Genomic DNA, 11857 nt, shown 5'->3' with positions numbered 1-11857 from the left:
AGCCACAGCCATAGTGAGACAAGTCTGTAGTGCTGAGTTGTGTCAGGGTCTAATGAGAAAGCTGAGTTGGGGTCCAGATCAGGAGGGCATGTTAATTGTCAGCATAAACATGTAACCAAGTACTTGAACAAGCAAGTAGCTGGTGATAGAACTACAAAGCTATCTTCTTCAATATCTTGTGGAAGAGATCTGTTTCCTGAGAGACTGGCTGCTTATCTTGTCAGAAAAAAGATCTGATAGTAATCCCTGTTCTCTAGGAGGGAATGTGCTGAAGTCTCCCAAGTCATAACTTGTCAACAAGCAGAATGGTAAATGTTGATTGTAATGTGTCTAAGTACAAGGAAACAAGAGTGGAGAGGAAGGAGATCTGTGCTTGGTTTGCACCTTCTCAAGTGTCTCCTGCAGAGGGATATGAGACCAGGTTTGCTGGAGTCACACCACTTTGCTCCCATCTGCCCACACTGGGTACCAGCAGGAGGGACACTTTGGCAGTTCTGGCTTTTCCCATCTTCTACCTGACAAAGTAGTTTGAGTGTTCAGGCTCAGGCAACAAACACCTGCCTGCAGTACAGGTGTGACCCCCCAGTGAGTTAGTAGAGTTGCTACTTTGGTGAAAGACTTTCCAGTTGGAAACAGACCAAACTTTGTCATCAAGGAAACACACAAGTATGGCCTGAAGCAGATCAGAGGTTACCTTTCAGCAGTTCATCCAGATGAATTTGAAGTCCTGTTCTTTCAATGTCCAAGTTACCAATTTGAGGGCGCTCTGGATGAATTAATGCTGCTAGGAACATGCTTAACAGTGACTTCCTTGTGCTGTGGAGAAAAATACAGATTAGATTCCAGGACTTAGTATGAAAGATGGGAAATCAGTACAAAAAACCAGGATGTAAGTTTAATGTGATATGAATGTACTTGGTTGAGGTTGCTGAGAGTCCTTAAAGACAAGGATATGGTAAAGACCAGTAACTGGGTTTGACAGGTTCCATTAAATACCTTCCTTTCTAGCTCTGTTGTCTCGACTTTTACCTAATTTTATAAGTTCACATCTCAGCATGGTTAACTCTGATTATGGTCATTGATATCTATTCAGTGAACAGCTTTTTACCAAGCTTTGCTTCCAAGACTCCTAACCCCTGAATGTTAGAGCTTGCTATTAACTAGTGGCAAAACAAAGGCAATCCATGCACCTCCTGATTGCTACTAATTCCTTATATCCTCTCCCTTGGAATACTGCAAGAACAATGTCTAGCCATGCACACTTATTCTATTGATATGAACAACCCAGTGAGTGCTGAGACTTGTGTTTTCTATCCATGCACTCCAGCCATCCTAACCTATAGCATCAGTGTTACACAGAATGAGGTATTATGTGGGCTCAGGTTTAGGCTCTTAATATTATAGAGCGCTGAAGTTAAAGTACATTAATGTATAGGTATTAGTGTGTGTGTATATATATATAATGTCATTTTGAAAAGTATATGAATCACTGGGCACCTACTAGCATATGGAGTGTATCAGAAAATTATAAAATAGTCCTAGTGAGAAGGGACCTCAGGAGGTCTCTCATCGAAGCTCCTGCTCAAAGCAGGGTCAGCTCTAAGGTCAGACCAGATTGTTCAGGGCTTTATCCAGGTAGGTTTGGAAACCTTCAAGAATCAGAACTGCACAGTCTCTCTGGGCACCTTGTTTTCCCTGCCTGCCTGAAAAGGTTTTTCTGTACCTGCAGTTGGAATTTCTCCTGTTATTACAATTAAGTTAATATTGTAAAACAAGCATGTTGGATTGTGGTTCAGGAGTAAAGTCAGATGCAGAGCACAATGGTGAGAATATACATGGGCCACAAGGGAAATGCTGCTGATGGGAACAGAGGCCAATGTCTGTCAAATCTATTCTAGTCAGGATCCAGGGCCCCTACTCATGGTACTTAATTGCACATGGAGCCCATTGTCTGTAACTCAGCCAGAGTAGAGGCTGCTACAGAAACAGTGCTGTAGCACCAAAAGTACCCTGAAGTAAAAAGTATCTGTAAAAGTTGTACTTTATTAAATTTCCATACCTTGTTTTCCTGAGGAGTTTGACACATTTTTCTCCCCTGCAATCTAGGCATGATTCGTGTCTCTGTCTGCTGCTCATATCTTTGTAGAGCAGCAATACCAGCATGAAATTGATGTGATCTTCTTTCATTGCTGCCCAAAAGGTTCTGAATAGCAACCCTGGAACAGAGTGGGCTTGTTGACTTCATTCTGCAGCTGCATGAAAAATCTGCCTCTAAGCCTGCAGCTTCAAGAAGACAGCACAGCATCTGTTCACATAAAAGATAGCTTTGAGCTTGTCTTTTTTAAATAATGAGAAATGTAAACTACTGGGTTTGAATGGAAACTTGGAAACAGGTTACTTGGCTTCCCTCATTTGCCAAGGAAAGCTTTCCACTTATCTTTGACAAAGGACTGGATGGATTTTCTTCAATTTCATTTAAATATTTTTGTTCTACATGTGGAGAAATTAACATCTAATTTACTAGAAGCTTCAATCCTTGTATAATGATTATATTTTGTGAATCTCTGTTTAGCCAAGGTACAAATTCTGATTTTTATGGGATGGTTCTTTCTATATGTACCTTTTTATATGCATTTGCTTGTCACCATGATAGCTTCCTATCAGTTTGTCAACACTATGCACTTCACAGAAGTCGTGGTTAACCCAGGGCCTGAATGCAGAGTGCCAGGTAGTGACATCTGGGCATCTGATTTCCATAGGATCATGCATAGTTCTGCTCTGATAAAGTTTAATGCATCATGTTTAAAAAAAAACCAAAACAACACATTATTTGAGCGGATCTTGAAGTTGCAACATACTGCAATTTCTCTAGTATCTACCTATTCTAATTATGTACGCAGGTTTGTAAACCCATTATTATGGACATGTTTGTAAAATCAATATTGAACTATTGCTTAGCAGATTTATAGCCTGACTTCTAAAAATGTTTCTACATTTCCTTTAGAAATTGTTGTCTTTATAGTCCAGCTTAGAAGTTTTGTTATTGAGTACTGGGAAAAGCATTTAATTGGCAAATATTCTACCATAAAACCAAGTTGCCTTGCTCCTATCTCTCTGCTTTCCAGTAACCTATAACAGTATTCCTGCCTGTGCAAATCTGGCTGATGTGTTCTGTCAGAAGCGATTTTTCAACTTAAACTTTGGTACTCAAAGGAAAAAAAAAATTTCTGTGCTTTCTTTGTTCTGAGATGCCTGGGTTGATACTTTGAGAGTTGTGCTGATTTGGGTGGTGGGTGTTCATTGCCAGGTGGCCTCACCACTCCATAACAGAGCATTTTTGTAGTCTTGGGACAGTTTGCACTGGAGGCTGTCAGACTTACCCAAAATAGACTTTTGGACAGGAAGCTTCAGTTCCTCAAAGGAAGGATTTGCAGGACAAAGAGGTAAAAACTTCATGGTTTGTTCAGCCATATCTGAAAGTACCTCAGTGTTAGAGATGAAACTAAGATGATTCTAAGCCTGCCAGAGGTAGTAAGGGCAAATTTTCCTAATGCAGTGGGGATGGCTAGAGCTCTACCAGTCATGTTTATTGCCAGCTGTTTGGCAAGACTGTGGTTTGGAAACCTTGCAGAGGTTATTTCCATGTCAATTGCATAAGGAGTCCCTCAGTCCCAGATTGTCTCAAACAGCAATGTTCATGTCCATACACTGAACTAGTTTACACAATGGAGCCCAATGTAGATAGGGAGATGAGTCTGGTGCCCAGAGCTGTAATACTGTTTTTCCTTGTTGTGTTGCTTCTGCTTGTCCCAGCTGGCACCTGAGGTGTCTGAGTGTACATCATGCGTATTGCATCCATTTTCTGTGGGTAAAGCCTTGCATCATGTGAGGTTTTATTGGAATTCTGGTCCCAAAACTGTCACTTAGGGAATTTATTGGTATTTATTCTCTTAAACTGCTGGTTGAAGTTATAGTCAGAACTATCTGTATGACCTGCTAGACTAACACAGCTGTGGCAGACCAGTTCAGCACTACAAACATCAAGGAGGTGTCAGAAGAAAAGCCGTGAGCTCAGTTAGTTGTGCTGCTGAGGAGACTTTCATTTTTTGGAATCTGTGCTAAAAGGAATGGACCTGAAAGCATATGGAGAGGTATTAAATTATTTACTTTTTGACTATAGTTATATTAATGAAATACTAAGAGTAAAATTGGAAATATGTGCCAGTGTACTCCAGCAAGACAAAAATGCACTGGCCTATCTTAATCTACTGCTGCCATTAGCGAAATATGACTTGACAATACCTTCAGAGTGATAAAAATGCAGTTTCAAGTAGTTATTAATCAGAGTCAAAATCCAGTTTTGAAAAATAAATACACTGTTTCATTAACTCTAACACCCAGTTGTAGCGTGGTTCATAGCCTGAGCTGCCAAAAATTTATTAGTGATCCTAAGGGCAGGTGCATAAATTAATGCTGCTGCGTGTTCAAGAAACGTTTAGTAACTTCTTTATTTACCAGTAGGTGTCACTGGAGTCCAGCAGAGAGCTATTACTGCTTTAAAACATACTTTCTGCTTAATCGAACCTTTATTTCATAGAGGAACATTCAATATTTGTACATGCTGACGTACATTCAATAAAAATGAAGAACTGTGATCAATGCTTTTTCAGCTGTTTTTTCCTATCTTAGCCTCTTAAAACTGTTGGTGGATAATTCAATGGTTTGAGAAAGATTTCTGATTTTTTTTTTTTCTCTCTGCAGCATGCCTGAATCTGGTCCAAGCTGATAATGACCAAAGTTACTATTTTATACAAAGATGACACCACTTAACAGTGCCTGTATGATTACTCAGCCCTTGCCCAATCCTGCATTTGGTGGTGGGGAAAAAATGGAAAATCACGCCAAAAGACCTAAATACTACTTTTTTTCTCTCTTTTTTTGGGACCTGTGTTGAAAATTAGAGTCTGGGAACTGAATGGGACAGGAGGGACTTGTCAGCCACAAAACAGCTCTCTGCAAGACTGAGAAAGCATTTAAGGAGCAAACTTTCCTATACCTTGCATTAGAAGACACAGCACTGTGCTGCTGAAGACTTCTTAGGATTGAGCTGAAGTAGATTATGGAATGATTTTTTCCTTTTGAATGAACTGTAGTTCTTGTCTGCTGTCTGTTTGCTTGACAGCTGATCAGCAAAGGTATTTTGATTGAGATGAGCTTTCAAGTATGCCTAAATATCTGAAAGGCACAAAAAAGCAGCAAGTAGACACTGGCATGTTGTTCAAGCCACTTGGTCATGCACTAAAAGATAAGAGGGGAATTATGTTTTGTTTTCCCCCAGACATGGTACAAGCTTTTTCATTATGAAAACCACTGTGGAGACGTTTTTGAGTCAGTCAAAGCATCTTAGTTTGAGCCTAAACTCTTGCATCAATAAGTCCTCCAATTTCTTTCAAATGTTTACCAAAAAAACAAAAAAAGACTGTGCTGCGCAATAAACATTTATCTCAAAATTTCAAGGTCACATATCCAACAGAGTATAGCATAAGGAGGCTGCCTGCAGGCCAGTGTATTATTAAAATAATAATGTGGTTTTGGACTGTAAATGCACTGCCTGCTCTGTTGCCCTTACATGTGGCTGATCCAGTAATGAGTCATTTCCATGACATGTCTAAAGAACCAGTCAATGCACAGATGTTTTTAGCCTTTTTTTATCATTAGCTACTTTTCTGAGTGTACTCTGCTGCCACTCATTAACAGGCTCTCTATCATGCTGTGGTGTGATCTTTGCTCATTGCATGGGCCATGGTTGTATCGTATGCAGGGAACCTGAAGTGTGAACAGGTTTGCAAAACTGGCACAGTGTAAGGCCCTGGATGTAGCAGGGTCTTGTGCAACAGGCATTGCAGCTTTCTTCGTGGTGCTGCATTGTAATCTGAGTAAAGGTGAAAGTAATTTGTTCAGGGCTGTATTCTGGCAGGAAACTAATGAAGTTACTAACTGATATTTTGTTGCCTCCTACATTCCCATGAGGAAATCTTCATTTAATTTTTTTTTCAATTTTCATTTTATCAGCTTAATTTGCTAGCTAGTACATTAATTCTGTCATGATGTTCAGGGACACGTCCATCCAGACCTCATTAGGTGCACGAGTTTTAATTCTCTGTGGATTTTCTTTCCCAATTGTAGTTGATGTTGCTGTCCTTGGTAGCATTGCTCACAATCCTCAATGGCCACACATCCTGGTTCTAGTGCACCAACAGATTTGTCGATGCGATATTGCTGGGGTTTAATGGTTTGTAACTGCTGTAGAAGTGCTTCGTTACTGGCCTCTTTCTAAAAAGTAGAAGCAAGTACTTGGAAAATACAAAGGTGAAAACAAAACTTTCCTAAATTAAAACTCAAAAGGTAATTTTACAGCATCTGCACATGAGAGCCATATGCAGACCCAATTATCAAAACTAAGAGAACAAAGGCAGATGAAGTGTTGGTCATATACCTGCCCTTTATAAAAGATGAAGGAAGAAAAGTAGCAAAATAAGGAACAGAAATGGCTGCTCCCTATTGCTGGAGGAGGAATAGAATAGGACAATGACAGTTGCACCAATGTGCTTGTTATAAGAACCAATTTCTTGTTGCGTTCCCATGTTTTCTTGCCCCAACAAGCACTGTGTTGGTGCACTTTGGTAGCTTTCCTTAAGGGCTGTTGCTACAAAGATGTGAAACAGTAATATCTTAAAAGTAGACCAAAAAAATTCAGGAAGAAGGAAAGGTTGGTATTCAATCTGGTTGTCCTACAAGGCTGCAAGAGATCTCAGGTATTTGAGAGGGACAGCACCCTTTTATTCCTTATAAAACAATGGGAACTTGCTTTGCTCAAAGGACAGAGGAACCTAGACTTTCTGTGTGGATTTTAAAGTGAGGCTGCATCCTTACTACAAATGCCTTTGTTTTGGTTGTTTTTTTCCTGAATCATGTTGGCACATCATAAAATCTTCAGTGGGAAACAACACAGGTGGTTACTTTCTCAGCAGAGCTTGCTGAGAATATACTGCATAGCAGAATAAAGTTCTGACCTTGATGATTATATCAAGGTGAAAGCTACTTTGTGCTTTCTCACTAGTGTTTCACCACAGGTTTTTCCAGTAGACTTACAGACTGATCACCTAGGGAAAAAAGCTGCACAGAAAACCACTGAGAATTAGCCGTAGGTGAATGACTGCTGTTGGTTCGTCGAGTAAAACAAGTCTTTCCAGAGGCTCTGACATTACAGGGACGATGCTGCCACTCACATGATTGCAACAGATGGGTGTGCAGGCCAGCGAGAAGGTGGAGTAGCACAACTTTTTCTGCTGTCTGGGTCTGATTCAGTAATGCCATGATCCAGGGAATTTGTTTTTTTAAATCGTGGAGAACTGGCCCTTTGCTGCACACATATAAGCATTCCTTTGTTCTGTCCAGCAGAGCTCATTTCAACCTTCCAGTTACTAAACTTAATGCCTTGGCTTGACCTCCACATATGAGGAGGCAGCTACTGAAAATTATTATCCAAAGCTGTATAAAGATTCCCTGTTTGAGTGCCTTTCAGTCCTTCTTCTCAGGGTTCAGCGTCAGAAATTAGCAGTACATTATCCATTGGAAATACCTCACTAAGAAAAGCTGTATTCCTGACAGAAATCATACTTTGCTGTACACTGGGTTGCAGATCTCTCGTCTTTCCTGTCCCTGTGCATTCTGCTTTAGTGTTTGCTTTGTTGGGTTTGTATGGCAAGGTTTTGGTAGCAGGGGTGGCTTCTGTGAGAAGCTGCCAGAAGCTTCCCTTGTGTCCGATACAGCCAATTCCAGTTGACTGCAAGATGGACCCACCACTGGCCAAGGCTGAGTCCAACAGTGTTGGTGGTAGCACCTCTGGGATAACAGGTTTAAGAAAGGGAAGAAGAGTGCCCAAATGCAGCCGGAGAGAGGAGTAAGAATATGGGAAAGGTGGGCAAGTAAAGAAAATTTCGGTAACAAAGTTAAGCCTGCAAAGAGGGAGGGTGCAGAGAAGGTGTTTTAAGATTTTAGTTTCTTTAGTTTAGTTTAAGTTTTTAGTTTAAGATTTAAGATTTCTCATTATCCTACTCTGACTTGGTTTGGTAATAAATTTAACTAATCTTCCCAAGTAAATTCTGTTTTGCCTGTGACAGTAATTGGTGAGAGATCTCTTCCTGCACTTTTCTCAACCCATGAGCCTTTGTCCCCTGCCCAGCTGAGGAGAGCAGTGACAGAGTGGCTTTGGTGAGCACCTAGAATCCACCACCTCTGTGCTGAGCAGCTGCTGCAGCTCTCAGTACAACCCTGCTGTTCTTGCCCAGTCCTGTGTGGCTGCTGGGGGTGGTGTTGCTGCCCTTCCTGCAGCATGTTAACGGCCATACTAAAGTCTAAGTCACTGCTTTTGGAGAAGTTGACTAAAATATGGTAATTAGTTACTTCATGTGTCTCTCTACCCTCCCCTCACCTTTGCTGTGCAAATAGCAAAGAGGAAATTCTCACCCCAGTGAATCAAAATGGCAAAGGCCTGTGTGCTCTCACCCGTGTGTGCCTGTCACATTTGAAGGACAGCAACAGGAGCAGGGTGACATTTTGAAAAGAAAAGCAAAAAGCACCAATATGTTTAGCATTGTAAGGGGTGCTAATTGGGACATGAAAGCACTGCAGCAGCTGTGAGTGCAGCAGGACATCCTCTTCACCCCCCATCCGTTCCCACCTGGACAAGAGGCAAGGAAGGAAATACCATAGGAAGTTCAGAACTTGGAAGGCAAACAGTGACTAGGCTAAGATGCAGAGGAACAGGGAAGAGGCAGAGGAGAAGATAAGAAGTGAACTGAGAGACTTTCACAGTTGTGAGGAGAGCTGTCTGGGCATGAGGAGTAATGGGGAGAGCCTTCCTGTGAGCTACTGTTTCCTTCTTGGGTAGGGCTTCACAGGGAAACAGGGCAGTGGATTATGATCTTATTCCCTTTTTGTGGGAAACGGACTGGAGCAAGGGTGTTATATATATTATACTGTTAATTCATGTACCTGACATAAAGGATACCTACTGTCCTTTTAATACCTGTACCCTCAAGCTGATATTACCGTCAAATGCTGTGTTTTGTCCATGAGGCACCACTGAGAAACCTTCCTGACAGCTTCTGGAAGGATATGACTGTCTTCATCAGCCCCAAGTGTATCTGCTGCATGGGAAACCTTGTTTTCCTACTGCATTGCCTCCCTTTTCTTTTGGAAGAAACGGAAACAATTTAAACATTTTAATGTTTTTGAAAGGCTCTGTACTAGGCTGCAGCTCATTTGGAAAATTCTGTTGTTCCCCCCACACAGGTCCTGGCACAGAACCTCAGAATGAGAACTGAGAGGGTTCTAGAGTGTATTAAGATTAAATGAATCCAAGTAACTGTTCCGTCCCTCCTATGTGTTCCTTCTGCTATTATGCTTTTATCTCTTTTATCTGTACAGTTGATGTATTTGAGCTGTGTTTTTCAGGGCTTTCTGACTTTATTATAAATAGCAAAGTTGATGGTTTCTCCTGGGGGGTGTGGGGGGTGGGCAGTAATGGGAAGCTGTAGGATTCACTTTGGCTTTCTCAAAAAACTTTTAAGGTAGAAAACCTAAAAAGTTTGAAGATGGCTGCTTATCTCCCACTGCTGTTCTCATGGAGACAAATGCCAAACTGGAGTGTTTCATGGATTGCTTTTTTTGTGAAAGGATTTGTGTGGTTGGTGTTTTGTTTCTGGGGGGGTTTTTTGTGTGAAGGGAGATTGCAACTATCAGTAATATAATTTCAAAAAGCATAAAATGCCTATTAAATGCCACTCTCTGAGAATTAAACATACCTACTGCCAAACACAGATGGGATTTGTCTTTTATTTGCTCTGCTATGGTACTTGCATATTTGATGTGAGCCAGATGAAAATGGAAATAGCAAAGCTTAACATGTTAATCACCAAGCTTACTAAGATACAGGGTGTCAAATTTTCAAAGTATCTGAAGTATGTTGGGGCAGTAGAACTGGCACATTTCTGATGTTCTTGAACACAACGAGGTTTGTTTTTCCGTCATCATCCTAGTAAAAGGCTTCACTTACAGACTTCTGCTGGTACCCAAGATAGAACAGGCAGCACACAAATGAGTTTAATTTATCCTCTGGTAGTCATGGGAAATTCCCTCATGACCATGGATCTGCAGTGGTTTGGATTACTCTGTGTGGGGTTTCTGCAAAGACTGGAAATACTGCTGGATATATGAAGCTAGCCCAGGGGTATAAGGTGTGTAAAAGCTTTCAAATGACATCCACTTACTATCATTAGACTGTAAAATTCTCTACATTACTGTATAAGTGACTTAGGTAGCCCAGGCTTTACACTGGAAACATTTAATTTTAACTCTTCTAACTGCATATCAAAATAGAAACTATTTCCTAATGTTTTCTTGATGTCACTTCCTTACTCTGGCCATATTCTTAACTTTTTCTGTTTCTCAGGACAAACTTTTATGTTGTAAAGAACTTCTCTGAGCCTCAGTGTTTTGAGCTCTCACAGTAGTGTTTTCCTCTTTGTGTAACAGATCAGTTAGTCACCAAATAAGACCATGCAAACTCAAACAGGTTTAGATATCCATTTTACTCTTAGACTTTAAATGAGCTAATTAGTAGCTCTGATCAAGAATACTCCCAGGAGAACAATATTCTCACTTTTTATAGTCAAATTATGAATTTTAAAGTTTGTCACCTGTTTTTTGGTGGCCCTTCAATAACTGAGTCAGTTAGTGAGATACAGATGAGCTTGTAAACTTTGTCTGAAACACAGCACAAACCTCAACCATATTCCAAATGAAGCTTGTACTTCTCATTGCAAGGCCCAGTTGTTTTTATCTCCGCTTTCTCCAGCAGCACCAGTTGTATACTGGCTTTAGAGAGCACGTTCACAGCATGTTTGTGCTTCAGAAGTAATGCCTGAAAGCTCCAACACATCAGTAGGGATCAGGGAAAGGCCAGATTTACTCCCAGGATCGCTAAACAAAACCATAGCCTTGATTCTTCTTGCTGAAAGGCAGTGATTTTGCATTGGGTAAAGTAAATATAAAATTAAGAAAAAACCTAGAGGTCCTGAGACAGCTCTAACCTCTTCTGTGCGGTGAAATCAACCTTTTAGATTTTGTCTTTAGTTCTGTTGTTCTGCATTTGGGACTTGTACTGTAAAGCCTCAAATGACAGCTTGAGTATGAGCACGTGTTGCGAAGCCATTTTAGATACCAAGGGTGTAGTTTCATTTGACTTTTCTCAGATCCTCACTCCTCTGAAAAATGACCAAACTACATCTGTATGAGGTTGTTTTTAAATGCTTTTCTGGTCATGCATCCTTAATTTTCTATTCTACAAGGATTTTATTAAATACTGCCTACAGAATGTAAAATGTTGGATTTGGTGACTGTTTGATGCCCATATGTATTTGCTGCGTGACACAATCTTTGTGGAGCGTTTTTTTAATCTGCACAGTGTGTATCATTAATTAAAGCCTCAAAGGTGTGCATAAATCTAACGCATGTGGGTGGATGTAACAGCTTGTGGAAGTGGGAGCATGTGAAAGCCACAATTTCACAGCGTGCACCGAGTGCGTTCCGCGGGCCCTCTCTGCAGAGCATGTTTCCTCCCTGGAGCGGATGTGAAGGCCGGGCACTGTGCACCCACTGTGAGTACCAGCCAAGCGCGGCCGTGAGCGCAAGGGGCTCGCGTGCCCTGGACGAGGCACCGCAAACTTTTAATGGAGTCCACGCAGGGCTGCTTCAGTGCCTGCTGCCTTCCCGAACTCCCGGGCAGGGTTCT

The 11857-nt window shown here is 41.1% G+C and overlaps 1 protein-coding gene across 2 annotated transcripts in view; it reads left to right on the top strand.

Annotated features, from left to right (window-relative positions):
• WAPL (WAPL cohesin release factor) overlaps positions 1–11857 on the top strand; it is a 132051-nt gene that overhangs the window by 54169 nt on the left and 66025 nt on the right. Inside the window, exon 1 of one of the 2 annotated variants that reach the window (XM_017746260.1) lies at positions 11649–11723. The exons of the other annotated variant lie outside the window; for it this stretch is intronic. The gene's annotated coding sequence lies outside the window, so the exon portion shown is untranslated. Of the gene's footprint in view, positions 1–11648; positions 11724–11857 lie in introns of those variants that run through there. 2 annotated transcript variants of the gene reach the window in all.

Source organism: Corvus brachyrhynchos, unplaced genomic scaffold (genome assembly GCF_000691975.1).
Source record: "Corvus brachyrhynchos isolate BGI_N302 unplaced genomic scaffold, ASM69197v1 scaffold279, whole genome shotgun sequence".
Classification (NCBI taxonomy): Eukaryota; Metazoa; Chordata; class Aves; order Passeriformes; family Corvidae; genus Corvus; species Corvus brachyrhynchos.
Note: the sequence above shows the minus strand (reverse complement) of the source record. Positions and strands in the feature narration are given on the sequence as shown.